The sequence below is a fragment of the Leguminivora glycinivorella genome, chromosome 15 (genome assembly GCF_023078275.1).
Source record: "Leguminivora glycinivorella isolate SPB_JAAS2020 chromosome 15, LegGlyc_1.1, whole genome shotgun sequence".
Lineage (NCBI taxonomy): Eukaryota > Metazoa > Arthropoda > Insecta > Lepidoptera > Tortricidae > Leguminivora > Leguminivora glycinivorella.
In genome coordinates, this window is record NC_062985.1 from 14,450,352 (window position 1) to 14,456,351 (window position 6,000).

Consider the following 6,000-nt stretch of genomic DNA (forward strand, 5'->3'; position numbering starts at 1 on the left):
AGAGTTCAATCCAAATAATAGAAAGCAAGATTCGCCGAAGACTACTAGCAGGAAAAGTAAAAATTCGAACCTGAAATCTAAAACGAAAAAAGAAGTCAGCCAGCAAAGACACACTTGTGGATAAACAATCTACCACAACCTGTACTAGCGATAAAGCCAGAGCAGACTTTAAATAGAGGCGACGGCAACTTTGAAGAATCGCGGACAAAACTTGTTTGCACCACAGAAGTGCAAACCGAGACGGATATGGAGAGTAAACTATGTTTAAAATATGTCAAAAATTAAGTGATATGGGAAAACTCCAGTAACTATTAATTACAACGATTTATTTTTGCAGAAAAAGAAGTGAATAAAGCTCAAACGGATTCTTGCCAGAGAAACTTACGTACCGTTACTAACACCGGGACTGATGATATATGCAAACATATTGTTAACAAGGGTCAGCCCTCTATTCTGACGTCCTCTACTACCAAGCCGGGTGCCTTTGGAGCTGCCCTAATTATTCGCGTGAAACATGACCCAGCATTCCACCTGGCCGCGCCTTAACAAATGCATGCTTCAAAAATTATACTGGAGTCCACCTCAAGGTTTGACATTTTTCTAAATTACAAGACAGCCCTAGATTCCCTTATCAAGCGCCAGCGAATCCAATGCACCCGTTAACTCAGACCGCCATACGTAAAATTGTAGCCAAAATAAAATTCCCAATAGTTATTTTGGGGAAGGACGAAGTTAGTGGCACATTTGAAGTAGAACATTATGATTACCCACAATTCAGAGGATTAGATGAACATGTGTGGCCTTTTATGGTCACTTGGATGGAGAAACCTAAATTACATACCCTTGAGACATCGGTGTCATCTAAAAAACAATTTGTTAAGGACAAAAGGGCCCATTTCAACAATAACTGATTATACAGTTCGCAACAAAAAGAAACAGACAGGTGCATCTCTCAATAACGTTGAATCTAAACAGAATAGTGTCGCCAAAAGCAAAACCCAACAACTCGATTCCGAGATAACATATTGAAGTTGTTGTATAGAAAGGCTTCCTAATCAAAACATAGGCAATAATGTCTTACCTACTCGTACCTTACGGGACGCGTACGTTTACTCAATACCAACCAGAAGTTCGATAAATTGTAAGGCAGAGACTCTAACCGTCAGCATTAGTTCCTTAGCTAAATCTCGAACGAAGAGCCAATCTCAAGCAAAGAATCTGCCCTCGAACAAAGAGTCCATCTCAAGCGAAGAGTTCAATTCGAACGAAGAGCCCGCCTCAAGTGAAGAGCCTGCCTCAAGCAGAAAAGAGTCCGCCTCAAACAGAAGACTCCGCCTCAAGTGAAGAGTCCGCCTCAAGCAAAGAGTCCGCCACGAATAGACAGTCCGCGTCGAATGAACAGTCCGCCTCGAACAAAGAGTCCGACTCGAACGAAGATTCCGGCTCGAACGAACAGCCCGCCTAGAACGAAGAGTCCGGCTCGACCAAAAAAGTCCTCGAGCGAAAAGTCCATCTCGAGCGAAAAGTCCATCTCGAGCGAAAAGTCCGCTCTCGAGCGAAAAAGTCCACCACGATCTGAGAGGTCCACCACGATCGAGAAGTCCACCACGATCGAGAAGTCCACCACGATCGAGAAGTCCACCGCGATCGAGAAGTCCACCACGATCGAGGAAGTCCACCCACGATCGAGAAGTCCACCCAGAAATATCATTAACACCCCCTCATGAAACATCACCGTCCAAAATTCTCGCACTCCCGAAAAAACGAGAACCTCAAAAGAATCTAGGTAAAGCTAAATGTGCGAGTGACATGATTGAAATCATTATTAATAAGATAAAAAGTGGCATGTATTATAGTGGCGAATCGCAAACAAAAGAAAATAAAAACGCTAACACTACTCCTTCGGATCAGACCAGCGATAGCAGTGACAGTGAGAAATGTAAGTAATTATAGGTTCAGTAGTCGGCCTGTGATCGGGATGGATGAGACTAAAGTATAAACTTAACGAATTCGGCTTACTAAGATCCGCCCCATAGTGTGTTACAATAGATACAATGAAAGTTCCTACAAAGAATACTAAGCGGCCTAAAAAGGTCGGTTTAAAGTAGCTTTATGAGAACAGCATTGTCTCGCCCCGTCTTCCAATGATAACTGCGTCTCGTTGTCAGAAAGCAAGAATGACGCGCTTTTTTCTAAAGTTCAGCCTGCTAAAACGGTGTAACGAAATCTTGCTTCCATCTCCGAGGCGTTTAGCAGATTGCTTCTGTTGCCCATATTTTTGCTTAAAACGTAGAGGTTACGACGAGTAGCTTTTCGGTGTGCTGCAATCTAAAAGCTCATATTATTATAAATTTAACCTATTTTGTTAGTTACAGATTCGAAAGGAAGTATCCATTCAGGTAACCATGCCTATAATTACGGAAGATTTTACACCAAAAGTCACTATACACAAGAAAAGAGAGCTATCTGTAATGTTGCCTGGATTTGATGATGCTATGCCGCCACACAAATAAAATCAATGACACGGAGATTTAATTGCAGTGAAACATTGCATTATGAATGTTTTGCTTCAGTTTGATATAAACGTACCAGCAGAATCAGACCAAAAGCTCGCTTACCATCAAGAGTTCTCTACATCATATTGTGCCTCTTTGCGCAACAGTAGAGAGCAGGACAAAAGTATTTAAGTGTAAAACTAGAATTCTCAATGCTGCATTACCTGGCTGAACTTCTTGCAGTATTTTACCGAAGGTGATGATGCAATTTTTGGATAAAGACATGTCACCACCCCTAACATTCTCAGAACCAAATAGGAATGCATCTCTAAGCACTATATCTGAATACACGGTGTCATCTGAGGAGACAAAAGAAACTCCCATTGTTGCTTGAAATATGGATGTCACCAGAGCCCAAGCAAGATTAATGAATGGAAGATACTCCAAAGCTCCTAAATCATTTGCAGAAAGGACAAACGAAAACATTTATATCATATCGATAAAAGAATTTCCCTTCTCAGTATCGTAATATAGCAGGAATATTGTCACCGAAATTATTACTACAACGACAAGACTATATTGAAGTACATCCGTGTCGTGCGTTAGCACTGAAGTCCACGACAGCTCAATGTAATTCACCGAATCTGCCAACTCTAAGATCTAAAAACAATTCATGCACAGCTTTAGTTCCGTACACGGGTAATATAGTTTCATATGGTGCATTTATAGTGCACAATGCACCACTGGTAGTATTACCGGAACTCTTCAAGCAAGATGTTACAAACCAACAATTCGCTCTCGGAATGTCTACCTATCATCAAGATGCGAACCTGTAACAATAATGTCTATGTGAATTTGAGTGTTGGAAACCAGGGAAGGGGTGCATCCTTGTGCATCGACACTACTAATTTCAAATATAAACCGCTTAACATTGTCACTACGGCAATGTCATCCACCGCTATTGTGAAATATGAACATCCAGAGAAACAAATTGAATACGCATAAAACCTGCAGGGGTAAAAGAATCTAACAGATCAGAAACGAAAAAATCGATGCCTAAAGCGGCAATTAGTAAAATCAAAAAGAAAGGTCACGCGAGATATGTGAAACTTTACAAGAAATGCAAGTCTACTTCGCATATTACAGTGGAAAGATGCAACACACCTTTAACTAAAAGTAACGAATTTGGATGAATTCTTCCTAGCAATGGGCGCTGGGAAACTGCTATCCAGTGTTTTTGATGGCAGTTGTGAGAAGAAAATTCTCGTGTTTGTTTAAGACATGAGACCTACACAGTGAAATATTTTTGATTAATTGTTTCTTAGGACAGATTAAGTAGGTAGATATCCTTTCAAATCCGTTCTTTAATAATATGTTCCTACATTATTTTCCAGCTGAGAACGTATGTTACGGGAATAACGCCGAGACCAAGCTTTACTAGTCATGTTACTGGCAAACAAAAAAGATACGCCCAACTTAATACGGTTCCGGCCTATGATCCTGCAGGGCATAGCGGTCAATAGGATCACACGCGCGACCGAACTGGATATGGAAGTTGAAGTTATTGAAAAGGAGAAGTTTAATAGAATGCCGGAGGTAGATATAGTGTAGACTAATAAGTTTCAATTTTTACTACGTTTTTGTATTTACACCGTGTTTTACTTAACACTAAAAACCTGAAAACAGTTTGTTCAGAATCGAGAGTAGAATCGATTGAGCTATATCTTGATGGGGGTAATATTTTTATTTAAATTTGTATTATTAGTAATTTTTTACGTGCCTATTCTATTGTACTCGTAAGACAACATTGTGTATATCGCATTGCTAGAGGTTGTTTACCTTTTTCAGTATTTAGGGGTATTAATACTGGCTGGTTACTTGGACGATTATTTTTTTCGCTACGAGTTTGACGTTGTTTGTCAGTTTAATCTTAATGTTTATCATAAGTCATAACAAATTGAACTCGTACCTAATTACAACCTTGTCATTTTAAACATTGGGTTTAAATTTGCTTACTGCGATTACAAAGCTTTAAAGTGTTTTACAGTGACATCTTAGCTGTCTATTGGTAAACCTTATGTCGTTGCAGTAACGTACACAAATAAATAGTTTTGTGGTTTATGGTGGAAGTTAGCAATTATTTTATTGAGTGTAGAGCTAAAAGTCAAGTAGAGCTGTACAAAAAATTAAAAATTCAATTAAAAAAAAAAGTTACCATCAGATTAAAAGATGAATACTCTAGATGAGTTTAAAAAAATAAAAATCAGTTGGGGTGTCTGAGGTTTTGAGTGTTACCGGAAACACGGTGTATAAATTATCTTGTGGATTGGTCTATTATGATTAAATTATTGGATTCAGAATTATTGGTTTTGCTTTAGTCTTGATACGAATACAGGACGTTGGCAGCACACGCACGCACGAACTCACTCACGCGCGGACTTGAACGCACGCAAGCACGCACGCACGATAGAACTACAACGACTAGCGTGAGTTTTGTTGGATTAGGTACAGTTGTAGTGCGAAAAAGATCATTTGCCTTCGTATTGTCACAGAAACGTCGGAAACGGCCGAAGACGTATGCATGCTATTTCAGTCAATTGTCACTACAAAATGCAAGATGTGCTGACATTGAACTAACGATGACAAATACGAACGTTTCGGAAGGATACCCTTTTCGCACTACATCTGCCATTACGAGCATAATATATCTGCGCAATAGGGTTATTATCGGAAAAGAAATATTGACCGCGCGTTTACTAGACGGGAACAGCGGCATCTACCGTGAGATTTGTAAATTAAACAAAATATCTACGTATCTGAAAAGAAATCTTGATAACGCGATTCAGGAATGTTAACACGGCCGTGTTCCGGAACAGCGACATCTAGCGTGAGATTGGTTAACTAAACGAAATATCCACGCAGTATTAATTATTATCTGATAAAAATCATGATAGCGCGGTTCACGAATTTCAACAGATGGAATAGCGATATCTACCGTGAGATTTGGTTAACTAAACAAAATATCCGCTGCAATACAGTTATTATCTGAAAAGTAATCTTGATAAAGCAGCGTTTCAGGATTTTCATTAGATTTGTCATCTGTCGTGATATTTAGTACCTAAAACAGAAGATCCCACGCAGTAGAGATCATTAGCCGCATAGCAATCTTGGTAGCGCGTTTCAGGAGTTTTAGTACACGGAACAGTATGACGACATCTACCGTGATACCGTCGAGATGTGGTAACCAAAAAATTATCCACTCTGTAGGGTCATTATCCGAAAAAATCTTGATAGCGTGATTCAGGAATTTTAACAGACAGGACAGCGACATCTAGCGTGATATTTTTAAACTAAACAGAGAGAATATCCACGCAGTAGTAGCCACATATCTGATAAAAAAGCCATGATAGCGCTTGGTTCAGGAATTTCAACAGATGGATTGAAGATATCTACAAACCGAGAGATTCGTTAATTAAACAAAATATCCATGCAGTAGGGTCATTAT